We start from the raw sequence: 14,055 nt of genomic DNA, 5'->3' as shown, positions 1-14,055 counted from the left end.
AATGAGGATCTCTGGTATGCAAGCCACCTGCCACGCTGTGTTCTGCCAGATCAACTCGTCACCGAGAAGGAAGCCACACTGAGTGGGATGTACTTGACCTGTGTCCATGTACGCCTCTGGGCTCTGTGTCGCTGTAGCGCAGAGTAGGAGGTGGGAGTGAAATACATTATCTTTATCTGCAGCAATAAAGTAGAGGAAGCTCAGTAACAGATTCAGTTTAGACCATATCGTTCTGGAGCCTTCACCTTCTGTAACATCTGTGTGACTTCTGCCGTTTGGAAATGAGAGAGGAACTGGTTCTCTTTGACGCAAAGGGAGGCAGAGTATTTTTACCACAGCGCTGCTGTTGTCGAGAGTTAAAATCAACAGGGAAACTGCAGAGAGACAGTTTACACCTCCATAAAACCTTAACATGTTCTATTAAACACCTTTATTGATCACTATACAGTTATGAAAATAAAGGTTTTATACTCTTGAAAAACAACTGCATAGGAAATCATAACACTTTTTTATGATTTTAATCTTCTATAATCCATCCTTGTGGTGTCAAAATATTACTTTATGATGTCATATCATCCCAAAAGCCTTTGACTGAACACTAACTTAAACCTAAACACAGTCATTGTAAATGCTTTAATTACTAGACGTGTTTTATGTGTTTACATTATCATGCTTTCATGTGTTTAATGTCTTTACAGTTGTTTTAATTTATATGTGTCTACATAGTTTTAATATTCATTTTTACATGTTTTTAATCTATTTTATTAGATTATTATTTTATTGTTTTATAATTTTATCATCCTCACATCGGTGTTTTTATTTAACAACTGTAATTGTTTTTCGACAATGTTCTTTTTTAATTTTCTGTAAAGCACACAATAGGCTTGGTATGAAATAGGCTATATAAATAAAGTTGCCTTGCCTTCTGGGTTGTTCATCCAGCAGTTTACAGGGTGACTCATATTGTAGCATTCAGTGTGTGGTTCATTTTTCTGAAAGGATCATTCTGACGTTCTATGTTTTTATTATTGTCAACAAATCGTAAGCAATTTATTTGCTGTCCCTCGATACTTACCAACTTCCTTATCCTGTGTGTGGCTTCAAGTTCATTCATTCTTAATGTAGACAAACACATCACAAATATATATAAATATATGCTATATTTTATTACTTGCTGCTGTTGGTCTTTTCATTGGATTTGTTGACATTAAGAAACTATAGAATATCACCAGCCTGTATTCCATCACACCACTTGTTACATTACTTGTTCTCATTATGCCCATAAACCTATCGGGGGGCCAGTTGTAAACTATTGTTGGGCCCCTATAAAAACCCACCAAGCATCGCACATAGTGCACTGTGTACTGAAGGTACTCCGTCATCTCCAAGCTCCCATGAACAGCACACACAGCAGACTTCACATGGCAGACACCCAGACAGCAAACAGCACACCTGTCCTGTCATGCAACCTTGCCCCACTTTTTATGTATGCCAATAAGTTAGTGGTAGACCTGATTCAGGAATATTGCACATGTAAACACAATATACACTAAAATAATTAAGATCTTAAAGGGGATATGTCATGCTTTTTTGGTTATGTGTGACGTCTATGTTAAAGTTCCAAAACCTGAGGTGAACATACAGGAGGTAAATGTTACATGGTGTGCCTGAAATGGACCATCTCCAGAGTTGAGTCAACGCCTGCCCAACAAGCAGGTTGCGGTGACGTCTCGCTGGCAGGGCTGACCGGGCTGACCCCGGGGCCAACCTGGGATGACCCCCATTCTCTTCCTCAAATAAGGGTGTGTTGTGAGTGTTAAGCTGTCAGGGACCAGAGACAGAGCAGACAGGACTGCAAGGAACAAGAGAAACAGCATGAGAACAGGATACAGACAGCACCAAAAGCCCTCAGGATAAATGTAGGCAAAAGTGGCTTGAAGCCTAGACTGACTGGTGTAGAGGCTAGATGTGGGATCAAACATGTATGGATGCATTCGAGAAGTTTATATTTTGAGTAAAGAATGAGAAAAAAAAGTGAAATCCTGTTTCAGACAGAGGCTGAGCTGAGGAGTTGCAAAGATATTCCAGCAGTGCCTCAGATTATAAACATAGACCTGGAAATATGCATAATATGCCCTCTTTAATTTAAGATTAGACGTAGGATCCCTCTACAAAAGCTCAACACAAAAATAGTTATAAGGCAAGACCCACCTTGATTGATATGTCACTTTAGTGGCACAAACTCCCTAACAAATCTGCAGTTAATCAAATTACCAAAAAGCAATTGACATGCAGTGAAGCTGGTGGATTTGGGGTTTTGGGACCCTGGATCAGTTCCCCACTTTGCTCGCTTGGTTATCTAGACTTGCCCATAAATAACTGTTTGCTTGTTCCGGGGCTTCAGAAGCTGTTGTATTGTGTTTATTGGGACCATGTAGAGTGTTAAACATAGATTTGATGTACTGCACCAGAGTTAGCTTATAGCTCATTCAAATCTAATTTTCAGCACAAGGTAAAAGCAGGACAGTGCAACTTTTTGAGACATACTACACCAATAAAGAGGTAAATTAGCATAAGAATGATGGTCTGTACCAATTAGTTTGAACAGTAATTGTATTGTGACCCCTGAAACAGGAGCAGAAATGTATTAGTCAGAGAAATAATAAAAGAGATTACATTTGCTGAAATGTATATGTCAGGTTTTTAGGAATCATTAGAAAGCATACACAGCACCCATGTTTGAATAATGCACATTGTTGAATAAACAGTAAAATCAAAGTGGTCCAGGTTGAATAATCCACTCACTGAAGGGCTCTTGGGAGTTTTTAACAAAGGTAAAACCGGGGGTGGCAACTCTCTGGTGGATTATCATTGAAGTTCCTCACAGGAGATACAAACAAGCCCAGTGTGTATCCATTGTAACAAAGCTGAAATTTATCGGATCTGACTCATTTGTGGATTCTAGAACAAACAGGGAGAAAAAAATGGGAGAAAGTTCAGTTCATGGGGAATTAAAATCACAATTTCTATTTGAGAACAGTGATTGTGGTCAGCTTGAACTCATGTCTGTTACAATAGAATCCACGGGTGACAAGTTTTAATGGTGGGGGAAAAATACCAAAACATCCAAAAAGCTCTTAAACCACTCCTGCAGCCAGCATGATTTAAGGCCCAAACTCATTACAAGCAATAATTGACACGTGTCATTTGATGCTGCTATGGCGCACTGCAGGCATCAGATTTGAAATGCCAACACAGATTTGTCCTTTTTGTTGTTTGTATTAACTGCTGCATCAGTTGGATGAAATGACTGAATGAAAAGGAGAAATACAGAGGAGGAAAATTCAACTAAGAGCATCTGTTTCCACAGTAAAACATCTGTTGAGTGTTTGATGGTTATTTATTTGTGCTTTAGAATGTAACTGCTGTGAAACAATCAGAAAATAATGTTTTGTGCTTGCTCGCCGATGCTCAGCTGGCTTGAGCTATTTCGGCTGCAAAGAAAACAGCTTTGGTCGCTGGGTCCTCATCTGACGCTCCAAAATCGAAAAAGGGTCGGAGTTGGTGCATCAAGGCGGTTTGACACGCCTCATAACGCTTTTGTTGCACGTTCATTTAAAACAACAGGTGTACTTCAAAATAAGTGCATCAGATGCTTTACTTCAGACATTTAATGGCAGTCATTCTGTCTTTGTGCTTCTCTGTTTAGTGATCAGGGGTCCCATTTGTTTTGTGCGTATGCAACGGTTATAAATGAGACTCCTGAACTTTCCCCAGAATCTCCACTGGTGGTGTTTTCCGTAGCAGGAAACAATAACCCACCTGAACTCTGTCTATGCAGCTTCAAAGCAGGTGAACTTCTGCACAATTTTGAACATAACTATTATAAGCTAAGTTACTTTGACCATGTGCATTCCTTTAAATCTTTTTACATGTCTCCTTAGAAGCGAAGACTCCCACAATATGGCACAAGAATTTTTAAAAAAAAGCATATATTCACAGTGCTACATGGTCTATGCACTTTAAAGGTTAAGCAAAGATTTAAATATCAAGATTTTTCTCAATGCTTGATGCAAAAGTGCATAAGGACAGTCCCACCACGCTCCCGTAGCCTGCTCATTAAGACGCATGCTGCATAACCTCAACATCCGCAGTTCAAATCCAGCAGCAGAAAAAAAAGAATACAGCTCAATTACAATTCAAAACTCAGCTGCACGTGCGTTGACTAGGACCAGAAAGAGTCTCTGCACTGGGTACCTGTTTGCTTTAGAATTGATTTTAAGATCCTTGTGTTGGTTTATAATGGTCTTGGTCCTACCTATTTATCAGATTTGCTTTTAGCCTATGAACCCTCTAGATCCCTCAGGTCTTCTGGTAATGGCCTTATAATTAGCCCTGAAGTCAGAACAAAAACCCACAGTGAGGCATCCTTTTATTACTACGGTCCTCATCTCTGGAACAGCCTTCCTGAAGACCTGAAGGCTGCAGAGAATGTTGATATTTTCAAAAGCAGACTCAAGACCTGCTATTTTAGTTGGCTTTTAATTAAACTTTATTGATTTTATATTTTAGTCTGTTTTACTTCTTGGTATATCCTGTTATTTTATTTTATTGTATTATTATTCATATTTTTTTGTTTTTGTTTTCTATTATTAACTTATTTTGCTATTTTGAGTTTTTATCCATTTCTAATCCTGCCTCTGCTGTTTCCTCATCACAAGTTGATGAGATTTATGACAATGTTTCCTCAGTTCCTGTTTTTATTGTGTGCTGTCATTATTGAGAGCTTTATTAATTACACAGTCATTCATCGCTTTCTGTGTGGATGGGGGGGAGGTTATTGTTTTATTGTGTGAAGCACTTTGTGTTACATTTTGTTTGTATGACAAGTGCTATGCAAATAAAGTCTGATTGATTGATTGATTGATTCATTAATTAATTGATTGATAGATAATCATTCCTCCTGTTCTGTTCATACTGGCTACTAGAAGATCCCTTCATAATGTTCTTATAATGTAAGTGATGGGGGACAAAATCCACAGTCCTCCGTCTGTGCAAAAATGTATTTAAAAGTTAATCTGAAGGAAACTCTGAAGCCTCATATAAGCTTCACATGAACTTTTTAATGCATTTTTTCACAAAATGACTGTGTGGACACACTGTGGATTTTGGCTCCCTTCACTTACACTGAAAGTGCATTTGAAGGGGATCTTTTAATAGCCAGTATGACCAGGAGGAGTGATTACAGCGAGGAAAACCTCTTTCACTGTTCAGGAGCTTCACTGCTAAAAGCTACTGATTCGGTCAGGGATGACTTGATATAGAGAGTTCAGCTTGAAGATTTAGTGTGTAAGATGTATTCATACATATATTGAACACCTCTATGCTGTTTGTGAAGTCTATATTATTCACCCAAACAGCCAATGTCCCCACTGTGCAGATGTTAACTGTAAACAGCTAGCAACATACTGTACACTGTGTTTATGTGATGTTTTTCTCCAGGCAGCTAGCTCTCCTTTTCTTCTTATCGCTGTATGTTTATCAGTGATACAGCTTTAGGATAATTGGGATTTTTTTCCCCTCAAGCTGAATTTTTTTTTTTTTATCTCACACAGATGAATTCTTGCCTCAGTTTGCAACAGCAAAACGAATGTGCTTCTGTTAGCATCCACTCATTACTTTGCAGTGATCTTATATTCCGTAGAGCCTATAAATTCACTTTAACAGAACTGATTTTGTTGCACAGTCAATACAGATACATGAATGATATTCAACAGTTGAGTCTATTCTGTTAATAAAGCAGATTATCTGTGACCACATCTGTGGCTTAAACAACAAGCCAAAACATCCCTTTTCCCCCTCACTAATCTCCCTTTGCTTCTCGCCTTTATCTCTTGCTAATCTTTAACTACATCTCAGCGGTCTGGTTTTTTTTTTTTTAGATATTTGAGGGATGTTTGAGATATATATCTTCTGTAGCGCCTTGAAGGGTAACTTCCATTTTTTTTTGATAATAGATGCAATCTTAAGGCAAGGCAGAGTGTGAAGTTGTGAGGGACAAGGCTGTTTTAAGATGAACAGACTGCTTCATTTGCCAAATAGTGTGATTTAGCTGGAGAATGGCTTTGCCAGGGGCCATATCCATCTTCCTATGCTAATTATCCTATCTCGAACGCTCAGTCCATTAAATTAACTGTTGCTATTATCCTTGTTCATTCTTTCTTATTGTTATTTTCCTTCTCTTGCTTTTTTTTCTTTATTCCTTGCGTTCTCTCTGTCTCATCCTTGATTTTTGAGCATTTCTGTTTCTCTCACGTTTCTTCCCCAGCTTTGCATCTTTTGTCTTTTACTCTACTCTTGTCACAGGTGGTGTATATTAGGCAGCAGGGGAAGGGCCCAAATGCAGACTATAGAGGCAGGCAGAGACAGTTCAGTGAGTTTATTGTCAAAAGTGAAGATACAAAAAGCTCACCGGCAAGTCCAAACAGCAGTAGTGTTAAATCCACAGAGTTGCAGGGATGAGATATGAAAAAGTCCAGACAGGCAGGCAAGCAGGTGCAGATATGTTACAGGTCCAGGTAACTGAAAACAGAAGCTCGAAAGGACTGACAAAAATCAACATGGTAACAACAACGATCTGACGAGGGAACAAAGGATCTGGAACAGTACATGAAGTAAGTGGCTGACGAAGGAATGAGTTGCAGATGAGGAGTAGGCCGAGTAACTGCAGGACTGATGAGAAGTGGGAACAGGTGTGTAGATGGGGATAGGAGGGAAAGTCCAAGGGAATCTGGCGGAGTTGGAACAAAGTACATGGCCTGGGAGAAATGAGCAGGGGCTGTAGACAGAGATGGAGAGCAAGGCAGAGGGCTGGGGATGAGGGAGTGTGGCTGCAGAGGACTGAGGAGCAGATTTTGCCAACTCTTCCCTTCCCGCCTGCTCTTTTTCTTTCCTCAATTAGCAGCCCTACACCAGAGCATCTTACACAACATGCCATGTAGGATATTATTTATTTATCATATTTTCCATGACAAGTATTTCAACAGCACTAATATCCAGGTCAGATATTTGCTAAGATTAATATTTCATTGACCTTGATGGTAGAAATTTCAGGCACATCTCCTCAGCTAAGAGAGTAACTTTTATTTATTAGTGCAAGAGAAATGACTCTATTTAGTTCTTATTGAGGCATACATATTAACTGTAAGTCTCCGAAGATAAAGACAGAATGGCAGAGTAAGGCTGTGTGAGAGAGTGCATGGAGATGTATAGAAGTACAACTATTTTGATCAAGTGACAGAAATTGTAAGGATATCAGGCAGCTGATAAGGAGTTGGGCCCCTCTTTGTCTTTAGAACAGTTTTATTACTCCTTGATCTTTGCCGTTCTGCATCTTGAAGTGTTTGTATTGTGATATTAGACCTCTCTTCAAAAAGAAGAGCATCTAGTACTCTGAGATGAAGATGTAGATGTGGATGAGGCAGGAGGAAATCTGCCAACTGTAGTTGTTATATCAATGTCAGATCATTTAAAAAAATAAAGATCCAATTAATTTGCAAACTGAGAAGAACATGTCATGTCATTGTCTCCTAATTATGTGTGTATTTAACTATAGACAATAACATTACGCCCACGTTTTACTCTCTTCAAAAAGATCCAAAATTCTTTCACTGTAAATATTACAATATTAAGTAAGCAATAATACACAACAGGGTGTCCAAACACAAAAATAACAGGTTGTAACCAAAAAAAAAAAAAAAATGAAGCAAAGCATGTTTCCCCCTCTGAGTCCATTTTTTTGGGATCAGGACACCTCAGAGTGTATTATCATATTACACAATGGCCACTTACGAGAAGAAAAAAATTGTGTTCATGTCATCATCCGAAGTATGTTTCATAGTCAGTTTAACCCATGGTTAGGCCCATTTTACCCGAGAGTTAACTAGTAACTTGAAGCAGATGTATGGTTGCTATGGTTACCTGCGTTTTAGAATAATTTGTGCACTGATACTGGACACAATTTACCACCATGAATTAGTATTCTCTGTAGCCATGACATGAACTCAACATATGAAAATACTGTGCTATACTGTTAATGTGTTAGCATCTTAAACTTTTTTTGTAATTATCTTTTTATTTGAATATAACGAGACCATCGATGAGACTGTGTTGTCCAGCCCTGCTGCCTCTCCCTGGGCCTGCCCTTTGATGCTCCCCCCAAACTCTGTGGCTGGTGATCAGGGCCATGCCAAGACCTTTAGAGGGTGCCGGTGCTCAAAGTTGTCCCCCATCCTATGAAGTCGGAGGGGCAGTTTGATTCACTCTCTATTGTGTGTATGCAACAGTGGACCTCAGCACATTACACATTCACCAACAGGGGACCGCTAAGCAGGAAGTCCCCTCTTTGATACGTAGACATCGCTCAAGGATCCAAGTCCCCTCTTGGCAATTTCTTTTTAAAAAATTAAAAAGCACATTTGCAGTAATATTATGGGAAAATATCTTCTATTTTTGTTCTTTTAAAATGAACAGAAACAGAGGTCACTACACTTGGCTGGTGTAGAATGATAATCCACTGTTGGCCATGAAGGCATGTATGTGTGTGTGTCCATGTCCTGTTGGCACCTATTAAACATCACTAAGCCAAAGGTAACATTATCTGCTGGCTGGACGAGACACACTGAGAGCTGAGAACCAAAATGGCCACAGTGTAGATCACAAACTTTGAGGACCAAGCTTTTGTTATTGTTAGGGTAAATGAATGGCAGGATCAGCCCAAGGCTTCAAGTATTTTTGTCTGAAGGACTAAGTTCATAATATTTGACTGACTGGCATATAAAACAATTTGCTTTCACAAACAAAAATCCCAGTGTGATGAAGAGGCTGCTCCTTTAAAGACATTTAGCATATACTTATTGTTTCTAATCAAAGAATATGCTTTTGATATAGTGACAATCTCTGATCCAGAGCATAACATGTAGCTCTTCAAATCCCATAATTACAAAGAAGTTTTAAGAAACTACAAGGCATACAACAACTGGGATGGAAAGTCGAGAATCTTTAAAGACTATAAAATACGGCTAAAAATGATGGAGAGACAGAGTTCAAAAGTAGTGCAAGAGACAGATAAAACTACACAGCTATAAAGTCTAATCTTCAAAGAAACCACACAAGTTAGGCGCAAGCAGCACATGGCTGCCATTTCATTAATTTAGATCTTTTTTTTCTGCAAAACTAAGAAAACATTCTGAGATCTATATTTAACAGCTCCAAGTGGAAAAAATATGAATAAATCCTTGGTCACCATTTGCTGCTGCTATTTCAGAAGATGTTTTGGCTGGAATACCTTATTGGATGTTGGGTTTTAAATTGCTCTAAAATGGAAATGTCACTGAATAAAGACTCAACTCTGTGGGATTCCTCAATATACATTTTTCCCAAACAAAATGAGAACAAAATGAATCATGATTATTTCCCACTGGATTTTTTTCTGATGTATACAGTAGGCCTACTTTCCTGCTATTTCTACTTCTAGTCAGCACATCTTCAAGGTTTAAAACAATAAGAAACATCCACTGAGCTGGGATGTGTCATTTTCAGTTGTAAAGAATAGAATAAAAATAGTCTCCCAAGTATTAAATATTTACACAGAGATTTTTTTTTTCAACAACAGGTTAACAACCTTTTAACAGCTTTAAACAGCAAGAAAACATCATGTTAATAGAGTTGCTGTGTAGTGTTAGTATCTGCTTTAAAAGCTCTGTAAATCCTTTTATAGCAGGTTTCAATCATATTCTTTGACTTTTGTTGGTGGGGATGTCTTTCAGTTTATGTTTGGATAACAGATTGTGCCTTTAAAAATATTTAAAGAACTAATTCATCTAGATAAAGCTGTAAGTTTTTTCCTGCTTTGACTGTGTTCATGTCTCTCCATCACCTGATGCCTTTTTCTTTCCTCCTTAGTCTTTCTCTTTTAATCTTGAATCAGTTCTTTACTTTCTACGTTTTTCTTCATCCTGTAATACTTCCTCGCTTCTGTCTCCTCTCGCCTAATTCCTTCACTCAGTCTGAAAATGTAAAAAGCCTTTAAAAGTCTGAGTGAGCGCAAAACAGGACTTGAACTTGTATGGTTTTCATTACAGTAATACCCACTGTGTGGGAATGTGTCAGCAGTCAAGTTATCCAAACTATCAAGCTACATTAACATTAGAGTAATGTAAAGCAGCAGCAGATAAACTGGACGGTTAAAACAACACTTAAGTCCATTTTAAAAAATTAAGCTCCACTGAAGAGCTTTTGCTAGCTACTTACTTTGTTGTCTCTTGTCAAAAATTAAATTTAATACCGCACATGTCATATATGATCCTCTGAATTGATTCATCTGTCTATCTCATGAAAGCAGCTCCAGGCTGCATGCTAGCTTTGGCTAGCTTCAGCGCAGAGGGTTCATTTGTTTAAAACCAGCGTAGCTGGAGTGGGCGGTGGTCTGTTGGTAGCTCCTTGTTAACAGTAACAGCTGTCCCTGTGTCTCATATGGGGATACAATGTTCAAACAGAAAACAAAACGAGCGCTCTTAGAAGCTACAACAGACACTGCGGTAAGAAGCTAGTCTGAGCTAACAGCTGTAAAATGATGGACAGTTTCCATAAAGATAAATGTAAACTAGATAATGTATGACTTGACAAAAGGGCGCTTTGGGGCAAAGGGGCCCCCACTCTGTACATAATTTTTTCCTTTTCTTTTCACTTTCCATTACTCTACTTATTTATATTCTCAGACCAATTTTTTCTTCTTTCTTTATCGTTACTTACTTATCTTCCTCCTCACACCCTCACACAGATGCATTTGTACATAGTTATGCCAATCACACACAGAACACATACCGCCTCACAAATTCACCACAGTGTATCTTGCACTTGATGAACCTGACCTGTTGCCTCCTACATCTTCACTGGAGCTGTATCGTGTGCTTTACTCATTATTTTGAGATCGCAGTCGATTAGGCTTATTGGTCTGTTGCTGGTGGTGGGTGTTGGGTCTTTGTTGGGTTTGAGCAGAACTGAAATGAGAGCGGTATTCTTGTGTGGTCGTATATTTTCTGATGATTTGATTTCATTAACCATTCTGAAAAACAGAGGAGATATGAGGTACCAAAACTGATGTTGTCAAGAAATGAGTCGATGCTTGAGGTGTGGCATTCCTTAAAGTAATCATGGAAGATCTAGTTTATGTTGTTTGGGTCTCCCAAAGTACAGATGGTGATTTTTCTGGAGAGTCGTTCAATTCCATGAAGGATGTTCTCTCTCTACAAAGAAAACTGTTAAAATCTTTGTCTGTTAGGAGTGAGGTGTTGAACCGCCACCTACATGAAAAGGTTGGGTCTGTTTCATGCACTAGGTTGAAGCTGATTGGTCCATGGTCTGAGATTATACCTGGATAACTTTCAGGGTTGCTGATTTGTGATATAACAGAGTTACTGACTAGGAAGTAGTCATTCTAGTGAGATGATGAAGAACTTCAATATGATTTGCTGGCCAATATTCCAACTACTAAACTTGTGTGTTGACTTAATGAGTTTTATTAAGGTCCACATTTCTAGTGAGATGAACCTCCACTTCACAAAAATGACATTGATTAGCGCAGTATCTACTGTGATTGACTGGTGACCTGTCCAGGGTGTACCCTGCCTCTCGCCCAGTGTCAGCTGAGATTGGCTAGTGATAAAGAAAATGGATGGATGGATGGAGTATCTATTGTGATAATCATTTGCCCTACTATTAGGTAATGGAGTAGGTCAGTCTCCATGTAAAAAAAACAAACAAACAAAAGGAAACAAAACAAACATCCACAACAAACAGGTTCATCAACATACTGTAAGTACACCAGACACATGGAGGTAGATGAAGACAGAGGAGAAGGAGAGGCAGTCAGACAGAGGTGGAAGTACTAGGGTGAAAGATGAGGTAGTGGAGTGTGTTTGTGTGTGTAGAAGGATAGAAAGAGAGAGGAAACGAGAGGGGAGATAGAAAAAGAGGGAGAATGAGTGGTAGTGTACACTATATGCCAAAGTGATGAAGGTTAAACAACGCTCACGTTGTCCATGTAGTGACTTTTAAAATAAAAAAAAATTATATTGTTGTTTTTTGTTAGTCTTTATCCTTTCAGAAGAGCCAGGGTGTGGTGGTGGAGAATAGCTGTCCTTCTTTGTTTGCCCTTCTGTCTGTTCTGTTTGAGGATGGCATAAAGTATTTTCTGCGGTTCATTTATTTCTCTGGGGAACTGGTCATTGATGCTGAATGTTCCTTTCAGCTCTCGTCCCTTGTTCTTTACGAGTTCTGTCTGTTGGAAACATTCAAATTTAGTGATTATGGGATGAGGTCTGTTTTACATTTGTGTCCGAGTCGGTGTACGCGGTGAAATGGTATTTTGTTGATGGTTTCTGATGTGAGTTTCAGAGCAGTGTGCATGAAGTTTTTGACCATGGTTTCTGGATTGTCGGTTGTGCTTTGAGGGATTCCATAAAAAATAAGACTGTTATGCATGTTTCTGGTTTGTATGTTGAGGACTGTTTCTTTCAGTGTTTTGTTTTCTTTTTTGATTATGTCCATCTGAGAAGCAAGTATTTCCTTGTTCTCAAGTCTTTAATCTCCTGGTGGAGCATGCCAAGAACATCCAGTTTTTTATTTGTAGATTGGAGCACACTGACTTATATGTCATGGTGTTCAGGTCGTCGGTTGCTGATCTGGTTGTCCGGATTCTTGTTTTCCTCCATTGCACACTTGTAGTAGTAATGTTTGATAAATTCCTCTAAGTCCTCCACTCTGAAAATGCATTGTGTAGTCCTGTGTTTATTTGGAAAAAGTCCGGCAGTGTCCGAAAAGTTATGAATCTTCTGGTTGGAGTTTAACAGAAGTGTAGAATCAGAACTAGCAGCCGGGTGCCGCCATGTTGAATCTCACATCTCACCATCATGGTCTCGTAATCTCACAGTATCCCGTGTGTTGGTACTGGTAGGAATGTGTTTGTTTATTAGTAATAATTCATAATTATCATAGAGAATTGTAAATTATGAAATCAAGAGATTATTAATATCAATCAATATTTCGGGCACCAGCTGTCGGGGACATAACTGTCCGATCTGTGAGGAGCACGGTTGGTTATTAGCAATAATTAATGATTATCAGAGATAATTATTCATTATAAAAAATATAGGCTATGTGACTTGCATGCAGGCCTGCTTTTGTCTCATGCACTGGTATGTAAGTATGAAGCCCAACACGTGTTTTTACTTAGATCATTTCCGAGTTCCTTGAGTGCATTTTATTATTTGATCAAATAAGTGAATGTAATACATATCGGTCTTGTATCTTTGCCACACAGAACAGTAATCAAATCTTGTAAAGCCTGCACTGATATGCTTCAGCCTTCCTTTGTGGCGGTTCTTTTGCTATACTTCAAAGTTAAAATCCTTTTCACATACCTGCCTCACATTTCTCTGTTTCTCCCTCTCCTCCACTCTTTTCCATGAGACAGCCAGCACATTGCAGACAGCTGTGGCTGCAGGTGTGGGAGTGAAGCAAAAGATGGCAATAGTTCTCTCTGCTGTCAGAGGGCTCTGCCACATCCAGCCCTCTGCCTGTCTTCACACATTCTACCTGCCACAAGCTGTGTACTTGACTGCTAGAAATAGGAACCAATAGCTATGGAGCTAATTTCCTGCCAAAACTTAACAAACAAACATGTTTTATTAATGCTCTATGATTCACAGTGTGGTTTGAAAATACAAAACACCATTAACAAACCAATGCATGCTCATGTTTCAGAAACAAATACAACATGTCTTACAAGTACAAAAAATATATATCCTACAAAGTCAAAAAAAAAAATATCACATGACTTTTGGCACAATCTTTCCACCATGATTGTGCTGAGGATTTTCTCACAAGTAATTTGCCCTCCACAACAGCAGTTGGCGCTATGAGTCAATTTAAATGTGCCAAGAGGTTGAGCAGAGAAGTTTGTTAATGGTGTTTTGTATTTGCAAACCACAGTGT

The 14,055-nt window shown here is 38.8% G+C and overlaps 1 protein-coding gene and 1 long non-coding RNA gene across 4 annotated transcripts in view; one reads left to right on the top strand and one right to left on the bottom strand.

Moving 5' to 3' along the window:
* brinp2 (bone morphogenetic protein/retinoic acid inducible neural-specific 2) overlaps positions 1-14,055 on the top strand; it is a 245,159-nt gene that overhangs the window by 159,059 nt on the left and 72,045 nt on the right. The window lies entirely within an intron of this gene.
* On the bottom strand, positions 1,146-6,740 carry LOC137193665 (uncharacterized). The gene is made up of 3 exons (XR_010930872.1): positions 6,473-6,740; positions 2,806-2,961; positions 1,146-1,852 (listed from the first exon to the last, which is right to left on the bottom strand). It is a non-coding gene; the product is annotated as an uncharacterized lncRNA (long non-coding RNA).

The sequence above is a fragment of the Thunnus thynnus genome, chromosome 12 (assembly GCF_963924715.1).
Source record: "Thunnus thynnus chromosome 12, fThuThy2.1, whole genome shotgun sequence".
Classification (NCBI taxonomy): domain Eukaryota; kingdom Metazoa; phylum Chordata; class Actinopteri; order Scombriformes; family Scombridae; genus Thunnus; species Thunnus thynnus.
Note: the sequence above shows the minus strand (reverse complement) of the source record. Positions and strands in the feature narration are given on the sequence as shown.